Source organism: Suricata suricatta, chromosome 6, assembly GCF_006229205.1.
Source record: "Suricata suricatta isolate VVHF042 chromosome 6, meerkat_22Aug2017_6uvM2_HiC, whole genome shotgun sequence".
In the NCBI taxonomy this organism is placed as follows: Eukaryota; Metazoa; Chordata; class Mammalia; order Carnivora; family Herpestidae; genus Suricata; species Suricata suricatta.
In genome coordinates this window covers 118,864,718-118,875,705 of record NC_043705.1, presented here as the reverse complement: position 1 = coordinate 118,875,705, position 10,988 = coordinate 118,864,718, and the positions used below count along the sequence as shown (strand labels likewise).

Genomic DNA, 10,988 nt, shown 5'->3' with positions numbered 1-10,988 from the left:
GTTTCTCTCATTCACCAGGGATTCCTGTGGCCGTTCTCAATAGTGAGGGTTCGCCAGAGCATGGTCTTTTAAGGTCCTTGACACTTTTTGTGTCTTAGGTAGTTTTTACCTCTTTCTCAAGCTGACAAGTCAGTGGGATTTTCAACACCACTGACAGAGGGCAAGTCACAGGGCCCTTGGTTCCCTTTCTGCACTGAATATCTGGAGACTTCCTAAGCATTCATCTCTATTAAATAAAGATAAATAACTTTTGCCACCATGCATCTTTCATTTTTGTTATGTGTTCATGCTATATTTTTATTTACTTAATCATGAATAGGCAATATGTACACATGGTTTAAAATCAAAAGTTGCAGAAGGGTGTACATATTGCTCTTTATATAGATTCTTGCTCAGTATCTCCCTTTGACAATACCAAATGTTAGCAGTGATGTGAAGCAACTAACTGGAATGCTTATACACAGATTATGGGAGTGTAAAGTGGAACAAACACCTGGAAAAACCGCTTGGAAATATCTACAAAAGCCAAGATACCTTTAAGATCACCAGGAGACTCCTAAAATGCTACCAAAAAACTCCTAGCAGCTTTAATTCATTATAGTCCCAAACTTAAAGCAACTCAGTGTCCATTGATAGTAGTAGATATACAAACTATGTATAGTCACTCACACAATGGAATACTATATGGTAATTAAAAATAACTGCCACATAAAAAATAACATGGATGAATCTCATCGACATAATATCCAATGAAAGAAGCCAGACACAGAAGATTACATACTATGAATCCTTGTGATGTAAGTCAAAGGGGTGTTTATCTTTGGAGGCTGGGAATTAACTAGGTAAGAGCAGGGGTATCTTCTGGGGTTCTGGAAATGTTCTGTATTTTGACCAAGGTGTGGTTATATGGTAGATACATGTGTAAAACTTCACTGAGCTGTTCACTTAAAATTTGCACATATTACCTCAATAGAATAGTAAATAATAGTTTTAAGAAACTACACATGCAGTATTTTTAAAGCCTCTCTTCTCCCCTTCTTTCAATCCTCCAAGTTCTCCTCTTCAGAGAAAACCAATGTTATCAGTGTTTCTGGTGAATCCTTTCAAGAATATTTCATGCAGTTGCAGGAAAATACACACATGTGAACATTCATGAATACTTACACATATGTGTAATTTTTTTCCATTTTTAAAATAGATGGTAACTTTTAATAAACACTGTTTTATACCTCCCCTCCAACAATCTTGGAAGTTGTCAGGATGGTTAAGTACATAAATTTTATGTGTTATAACATAAATGAAAACCTGAATTATTCTCTACCCTGACTATAGGAGACTGTGATAAAAATAAATAGAAGAAATGATGGTAGAAGCTATAAACCAGTAGAGTCTGCTTTCTATTGATTGTTGCAGTGTTAATGGTACTCTGGAACTAGCATCTGAGAAAAGTTAGACTTAAAGTTGATGGATAATTAAAAAACAAAAACTATTTCAGAAATTTGTTATTGTTCAGTTCTAGTTGAACAGTTTATGTCTGTCATTCTTAAAATTGAAGTATTCATTAAGTAATAGGAGATTTAAAAGACACCATATGTTTGCACTCATAGGTCTAACAGGAAAACAGGAGAAACCTAATGGAGGACCATGGGGAGGGGAAGAGGGAAAGAGAGTTGGGGAGAGAGAGGGACAAAAAACCTGAGAGACTATTGAATACTGAAAATGAACCCAAGGATTGAAGGGGGAGGGGGGAAGAGAGGTGGTGGTGATGGAGGAGGGCACTTGTGGGGAAGAGCTCTGGGTGTTATATGGAAACCAATTTGACAATAAACTATTTAAAAAAAAAAAAAAGTATCTTCAAACTTCCTAACCCAGAGACTGGAGGTTCAAGTTCACGTTTCAGGTTTAAATGAATGTCATGAAGTCATCAAATATATTTTTGAGCATGTCCTATGCCAGGTGCTGTCTCACTGTGTGCTCACCAGGCCTTTCTATTGTGCATGTGGTGGGGGAAGGGCTGTCTTCCTCTTCTTACAGGGCCACAGTCCTATGGAATTATGTCCCCACTTTCATGACCTCATTTAACCTTAACTACCTCCTCTAAAGACTCTATCTCCAAATATAATCACACTGAGGGTTAGGGCTTCAACTGTGAATTTTAGGGACACACAAGCCAGTTCATAGTGTTTGAACCCTTGTTTCCTCATCTGTAAAAAAAGGATAATAATACTTGTCTCACTGGGTTAGTGGGAAGATTGAAAGACTATCCTCATATGTGAAAGGTATCTGATGTTTGTTTTCTTTTGTTTTTTTAGCTTTCTTTTGGAGAGAAAATAAAAGTAAGGAATGTCATAACTCCATTGTTATGTAGTTATATTGATAGAATCCTAGAACCAGAGGTCCCATGGAATTTAAATGACTTGTCCAAGATCACCTATTAGCCAAGTTTTAGAAACTGGGCCAAACCCTAGGTCTCAGAACCATTAGGCCTGCATTACACTACATTATGTGACTTATTTGCTCAGAGTTGACAAGAGTGGGTGGACTGCTCAGCAGGCTTAGATTTGTCTTGGATATTTAACAGCAGTGCCACCCCCAGACACATGCAGGCATTATGGGCTGAGTGGAACGCTATGTGCCCTGTGTAAAGCTATCCTTTCATTGGATTAATGAGCTGGGCGGCCTCTTTTGCTATGCACAGGTCTGGCTTCAGAGTATCTAGTTTCAGAAGAGCATGATTGGCCAGCATGCAGGTCAGGGAGAAAAGGTTCTGTGGGGGTCACCAATGTCCTTGGGGAGAGGGGATCGTGCTTCTCACTGGGAAGGAGGCTCTGTACCAACTGCACTGAAAAGTGCACCAGCTCAGGCAGCTGAAGGAATTTGCTCTCCGGGATTTGGGTTTTGAGGAGCAATATCTGTGACTGAATGACTCTCTCCAACTGACCTCATGGCTCCAGTTACTCTGATTATTTCAGCCTGCATAAAGAGTCTCTCTCTAGCCTTAGGCTGGTTGGTGAGAGGGTGGAGAATTTGCTGTTTCCCAGTTGGTAGGATTTAGAGGACAATGGTGGGCAGGGTAGAGTGGCTTTGTGCCCGAACTCCCACCATTAGCAATGAATTCCTTTGTGTGTTGAAGGCTTTGAGGTCATTATGATCCTTCTTTGAGACTTTAGAACCACAATGTAGGATGAGAGGAAGCCAAGTTTTGTGAGTCTAGGTTATCAGACAAATATCAGACCCCGTGGAAGGATGACACAGAGCAAACTGAGAAATGTTGTAGCTGATAGGAAACCTACCATGAGTTCATGAACCCCCCACTTCTTGACTTACCGTCAAGGAAACCAAAGTAAAAAGACTTTTCTGAGGTCATGCAACTGGTTAAGACAGAGCCAAGTCAGATATCCAGACTTTTGGCTCTTGCTTCTGTTCTATTTATTTAGTATAAGCAATGATGAGGAAAACAGATTGGCTGCAGAAGGGTGAGCCCCAGAACACAGGGAATGGGAAGGAGACAAAAGACAAACTCCAACTGGCTCCCAGTAGTGCCTAAAGCCAGTACTGGTGTCAGCACTCATGCAGGAAGCCCCTCTTACAGTCATACCCCAGATTCATTCATATGCTTATTTCTTGAATCATGGGATTTGTTTTTCCATGGAAATGAGAGTTTAAATGTTTTAAATGGTGAATTGGCTTCCCCAGGATCTGTGTCCAAAAACCTATTTAATTCATGGAATACTTGAAGTGTAGTATTAATAGTGGTATTTCAATTAATCCTACTCAACACTTGTTATATGATGACTTCTGTGGGAAATCTATTAGATAATGAATTTTAGATCAGGTCGGAAGAAAGCCACCTCTCACACTGAGCAGGGGTGTCTCTCCTGAAACAGGAAATGGAGGAAGGGATAAGACATAGATTAGAAAGGGTGGGTGGAAGGACAGCCATCCTCTCTGAACCTTGGTTCTACGATAAGGACAGTAGGAATAATTTTGCCCTGCCTGCCTCATAAGTTTGAGTGACAGAGTAAAATAGTAGATGGGAAAGTGCTTTGAAAAAAATAAAGAAAATATTTGTCTAAGAAAGATAAACCCTTTCTAGGTCAATAACTCTCTAGGTAGTTTGATGGGTAGTTGAGAGGAGTGGTAAGGTGGTGGTAGGGCTCTGGTTCTGTGTTCAGGCCTCAGGTAGTAGTAGTGACGTAATATAACAACAGTAGTGACAGTAAACTAATGTTTACAGAGAACTTTCTAGGTGCCAGACATGGTCCTGGTGCTTTTTAATACTAATTTATTATACCCGTCATCATGGTTAATTTTATGTATTAACTTGATGAGCCATGGTGCCCATATATTTGGTCACACACTAGTCTAGATGTTGCTTTGAAGGTATTTTTTGGATGAGGTTAAATTTAAATCTGTAGACTTCGAGTGAAACAGAGTACTTCCATAATGTGATGGACCTCATCCAATCAGTTGAAAGAGGAATTTTGCCTCCAGACTGCCTCCAGACTCAAACTCAAGCCTAGAATAACTTACCTATAGATCTGCCCTGTAGATTTTCAGTTTTCTCTTTCTGTCTCTGTCTCTGTATGCATCTCCTTCACTTGCCCCACCCACACACACTTACATACACACATACATTTTGTTTCTCTGGAGGTTCCTGACTAATACACCAAACTGACAGGGGAAGAAGCTAAAAACATAACACAGAAACTTTCTTAAGTAAGCAGCTATGGCAGAGACTGAGTAGTTGTTCACCAAACCATTTCCCATTTCCCTTTGGGCACACAGCTACACTACATTTCCCAGCTTTCCTTGCAGGTGGGTAAGACTGTGTAACTAAGTGCTGGTCCATGACTAGTCGGTGAGAGTGAGACATATCTCCAGACCATGACCACTCTTCCTTGACTTGCTAACTCCAGGGCCCTGGAGGATGCCATGAATGCAATGAACCTGTGTCCCTGCACAGAGCAGAGCCTCTTGGCTGAAAGCACATTGTTGAGTGACCTGAGTTAGCAGTAAACCTGTGTTTTGTTTATAGGTCTTTGAGATTTGGGATTTAATGTTGTCAATTATCACAATTCCTCTAACAAATACAATGATATAGTTGGATTCAAATCCAGGCCATCAGGCTCCAGAGTCTGAATGCTACATCTCTGTGCTGCTCAAATGCCCTTTGCATACACTAAGCAAGAGCTCAGAGTAGGAAATGTCTCCTTCCCTTCCCCTGACTGTTCCTAAAAACCAAGGATGCCTGAAAGGCACAGAACACCATATCCTGGGGCTAATGACTAAACACCACATTCTTGGGTTCCAAAGCTATGCAGAGGGAAGGAAGAGCCCTGGATATGTAGGGGAAGGGAATGCAGGAAGATGGGCACAAAATGTGCACTTGATCTGTTTCCTGACTTCCCTGGATGTGGCCTGTGTCTTCCTGAGCAGCAGAGTTCCTGGCTCTTCATGAACTAATAAGCCTGGTCTGTTTATGTTGGAGTAGACTGTGGAAATATACAGCGTGCTCTGCCCAGTGCCAGCCATTCCTCACTCCGAGGTGCTTTTTCCACGTTCAGTTCAACAAAGGAGGAAAGAGCTGCCCCAGTGCTGCTCAAGGAGGCTGGCACAAACACATTTTTCCACATAAATGTTGCCATCTATAAACAAAATCAAGGTTCAGGGTGAGAGTGGGTGGCTTTGTCTTCTCCTTTCTGCACAGTCTGGACTGCTTAGCCACTCTTACCTAGGCCAATTCACCCTGTCTAGTCTGGGGCAGTTATAATTTTTGAATTTGACTAGGATCAGAAAAACCTAGGTTGAAAGGTAACAGATTGGGCTCTTATGACCAGATTCAAATGGGTTGACCAAGTCTTTTCACCCCATGGAACAAAGAAATCCCTGAGAGAAAACTTTGAACTGTAAAAGGCTATGTTGATACATGAAGGCTTCCATCGAAGATGCCCTAGAAACCCTGCCCGTGTTAGCTTTTATATTAAAAGGAAACCTTGAACACAAGCTCAGGTACAGCACCTGAACCTTGAGGCATGTGTTGTCTGGCTGAATCTATGGGAAGAATTTATTTGGTTTAGGAAACATTAATTTAAATTTGGTAATAACAACCATATGAGGTCAGAAGATTTTTTAACAGATTTTTCACTTTCCAACCAGATTGTTTAATTTCAGCTTCTGTCTAGTCCATTCTTTAAAAAAAAAATTGTAACATCTTTGTTCAATTTAACTAAGTTATTAGTTTTTACCATATAGACCACTGACTACTTTTGTTTAAATGAAATAATACAGAAGATTGGCATGATCCTTGCTCAAAATGACCCACATGTTCATGAAGCATTCCATATTTAAAAAATTAAAAAAGCAAACAAGCAATGGTTGCTTTCCTATGGTTTAGCACAACTCTACTATTTTAAAGTAGCATGTCAGATTTATGAGGATGGTGGTATGTGGTTTGACAAAGCTGTCCATGGATCTTTCCCTGTCCTACCACATTCCCCATTCCAGAAGAATCCTTATTTTGCTAGGCATCGTCTGGAGCTTGAGCCATGTTTCTTGACTATAATAGAAGAAGTCTTTGGCTAATATCAGGTAAATAGAGATTTGTTTATTTATATTAAGAGTTATCAGATTTGATGAGAGGCTGGGAGATTAAGCATGGGAATGAGAGAAACCAAGGAAATACCAAATGCCCAAGAAATAGGAAGTAGGAAACACAGCCGTTGTCTTTGTCTCCTGGTAGGAACTGAGTGGCTGGGACATTACCAACACTGTTGACTGTACGATGAAAATGACCTCCAGGTAGGCAGAATTCCATAGAGGCCTCAAGGTTCATGTCCCCTGGTTATTTAGTAGAACACTGATGTCGGTACTGATGTGAAAGTATTTTCCTAGGTATGAGGTCCAGATATATATATATATAGTCCAAATGTATACACATACATACATACACAGGAGAAGATGGATGTCCCAGCTTAAGCAGAGAGCAGATTTACCCTTCCTCCACATTTGTGTTTTTTTCAGGCCCATAGTTGGATGATGCCTTCCCACATTGGTGAGGGCCATCATCGTTTCAGATGTTAATTTTTTCCAGAAACACCCTCATAGATATACCCAGGAATAATATTTTACCATCTATGTGTGCATCCCTTAAACCAGTCAAGTTGACGTATAAAATTAGCCATCACAGATTGTGAGCAAACAACACAGCCACGACATCCCTGAATTCCGACCTACAGAACTATGAGCAAATAAACACATGTTGATTTAAGATGCTAAGTTTGTGATTATTTTCTATACATCAATAATATATATAACTAATATACTGAGTCCTGTGTCACTTGGGAGTTACAAAGTCTGGAAGACAGTGTCCCATCGGGTAACTTTAGGCCACGGACGGGCCTCTGACTGTATCTGTGGGCAGGTAGTATATGGATTGGTCTTTTCTATGTGGTTAGAAGGCACCTCTAAGAATTACCTTCTGCTACGGCTACACACTGGAGAAGAGCTGATTTCCCAAAATGAAATAGCGGTGTGGTCATAGAAGGAGATGTGGTAAATGTCTACCACAGAGTTTTCTTCAGTAAATGTTCTGGTGTACCTCCTGCTCAACCTGCCTGTGGCTGCTTTATAGCCAGGTGTTAATCACACCTAAGTTCCCAACATCCCTTCTTATTTGGGAGCCTCTCATGTGAAAATGTGGAGAATGTGTTTTAAGTGCCAGTGTTTCAGGACACTCTTAAGAGGCAGAGAGGTGCAATGAAAAGACTATAGGTTTGGAAGTCTAGACAAGTAGATTTTAATCCTGGGTTTTCCCCTATGTCACTTTAGGCAATCAGAGATATCCCGTAGGTTTAAGTTGCCTTTCTGAAAAGTAAAGAATTGTGATTATTGAAATCTACAGTCTCTTCTAACTAAAAGAGCTTCTGATTATCTGTATTAAATTCACTTATTCATTGAATATTTATTGAAAGTTGCTATGTGTTGGTTTCTAAGGATATAGCAGGGAACAAGACTGGCAAGACCCTTGAAGTACACGGTCAACATTACAGAGAGGTTAGGGAAACTTCTCCGAAGAGATAATATTTGAATTGGACTTGGAGAGCTCAGACTAGGTCTTAGGAATTATGAGATTATGAACAATGGGTGGATTGTCAGGGTGTTGAGCCAAGTATGGTTGGGCATAGTCTAGATGTGGTCCATGGGCCATATCTGTCCGCTTGTTTTTATATGATCCTTGGGCTAAGAATCATTTTTACCTTTTAAGTAACGTAGAAGTTTTCTAGGGCTGCCATAACAGTATCACAAACTGAGTAATTTAAGCTTAGATTTATTGTCTCACATTATTGGAGGCTAAGTCCCAAACTAAGGTATCGGCAGGGTTGCTTCCTCCTCTGGGCTGTGAGGGAGGGCATGTTCTCTGCCTCACTCCTAGCTTATGGTAGCCTGAGGCATTCCTTGGCTTGCAGATGACCTTCTCCTGCATTTCTCTCTGTGTCCAAATTTCCCCTCTTTTATAAGGACACCAGCCACGTTGGATTAGGGCCTGTCCTAATGATAATCATCTTGATTATTTCTCAAAGGCCGTTTTTCCGAACAAGGACACATCTGAGGTGCTAGAGATTAGGACATCAACATATCTTCTCTGGAGAAGAGGGGGATGGGACACAATTTAACCTATAACAAATGGCTACATTTTAAACAGTTATGTAAGTACCAACATAATACCTTCACTTTGCTTCTTGCCTCAAAAAGCCTAAGTTATTTACTATCTGTCTTTCATAAAAAAGTTTGTTCAGGCGCGTGGGTGTTTCAGTCGGTTAAGCGTCAGACTCCTGCTCAGGTCATGATCTCCTGGTTTGTGAGTTCCAGCTTCATGTCCAGCTCTGTGCTGACAGTGCAGAGCCTGGAGCCTGCTTCAGATTCCATGTCTCCTTCTCTCTCTGCCACTCTGCCTCTCATGCTCTGTCTCTCTCTCAAAAATTAACAAATATTTTAAAAAATTAAACAAAAAAGTTTGTCAACCCTGATCTAGATCAGCGGCTCTTACATTTTAGGATGCATCTGTCGCTTACATGGCCTCACTTCCAGAGTTTTGAGAATTTTCAAGTGATGCTTATATTGTTAATCTAGACAATGGTCCCCAGATTTGGGCTCCTGGATGTGCCACATTGCCTAAGGAACTTGTTGGTAGTACAGATTGCTGGTGCTCCGGACTTAGAATCTCCAGGGAGGATGCCAAAGATGGTTCTGGTACAGCCAGTCTATTGGGCTAGTTTAATTACCTGGGTCAGGAAGAGCAACTGACTGGACTGTTCTCTTTGTGATTAGATGCATTGCCTGGGCCTCATCTGTCTGTGGGAGATCAGAGCAATCAGGGAATCCTGTTCTTCTTATCTTCTTATAAGATTTGTGTGGAAAGAAAACATTATCAAGAAATGTATGCTCTGAAGTCTTCCAAGGCCAGAGATCTTTGTTTCATAAATATTATTATCATTAAGTGGCTTGTCAGCAGCTCATGGTAAAAGAAGACGTATTGACTACAAACTCAGTTGGAGCCAACAACAATGTGGGACATCGGCTGAGAGACCTCAGGCCTTCAGGACTGCTCAGAGAGTCATTTACTATCCAGACCGCAGAAGGTAACAGTGCTGTGTACCCTGCGCCCCGTGTGCTGTGTGCTGTGTGCCTTCCTGGTCAATTAAGCAAACTTTAAGAGGAATACTGACATACTGGAATATTTCCAGGGGAGGGAGATGAGGGATCTGGAAACTATGTTCAGGAAAGAACTGTTGAAAGAAGGCTTGTAAAATGGTGGCCTGCAGGCCCAATCCAGCCACAGACATGTTATGCTCAGTAATCCTAGTGGTTAAAAATTTCTTGAAATTGAGAGCCTTCAGGCAAAGCACACACTGGCCAGTTCCACAACCCGACCATTTCCCATTTCTTTATACTGGCCCCCTTTACAGAGATTTGTTAGCTGCTCGCTCTTGGGGCTTTGCAATTTGAAAACTCTCAGAAGGAATAAAGATATATGGTCTGGTCGCAAAGCTAAGGAGAGAATATGAGCTATTTAAAAATATCAAAAGACATGTACTTACATGTATCCAGTGTCTGTTGAGTACCCATGATGTGCCAGGATCAGTCGAAGCTGGCGGTACAGCCATAAGTAACTCAGCGCGGCCTTTCCGAGAGCTAACATTCTCTTATAAAAGAGACTTACAGGGGTGTCTGGGTGGCTCAGTTGGTTAAGTCCCTGACTCTTGATCTCATCTCAGGTCATGATATCACAGTTCATGAGATCATGCCCCGAGTCAGGTTCTGCAAGTTGGGATTCTCTCTCTCCCCCTGTCTCTGCCCCTCACCCCCCCTCCCACACACACATGCTCACTCTCTTTCTCCTTCTCTCTCTCTCTCCCTCCTTCCCTCCCTCCCTCCAAATAAACTTTAAAAAAGACATATAAAAAGCTATGGCAAATTGTGATACATACTTTGAGCAAGGGCATGCATAGATAACAATAAGGAGCATCTTGGTTTGGATGGTGTGGTCAGGGACATTGCTGGCTACTCCAAAAGTAGGGAAAGACCTACCTTGTGATGGGGGAGTGCATCAGTCCTGGTTTTCCTCCACAGGTGGGTACAGAATCCTGAGGGAAAATGTGACAGGGAGATCTTTAATTCATCAGAAGAAAAGAACTTTCCAATCTGAGCTCTCTTATCCATGAATTAAGTAAACTTTCAAGGTAACGAAGTTCTAGCCAATGGAAATGATAGAGCTAACCATGGATTCTTAGTAGTGGAAAAGTGAAGTAGGTGGTGTGATTTCTAAGAGATCACTTGCACTTCTGAGATTCTCTGATGTGATATGATGACAACAGTGTGAAACCACAGAAATCCGATTTTGGGCCCAGATTGTATATAATCTCTACTGGGATTATCTTCAGATTCGATAGGCAAACATGAGGAAGGAGATACGCTTGTTTCCACAG

At 41.2% G+C, this 10,988-nt stretch overlaps 1 pseudogene; it reads left to right on the top strand.

Moving 5' to 3' along the window:
- Positions 1-6,252: 6,252 nt before the first annotated feature.
- On the top strand, positions 6,253-6,351 carry LOC115295082 (annotated as a pseudogene).
- Positions 6,352-10,988: the final 4,637 nt, after the last annotated feature.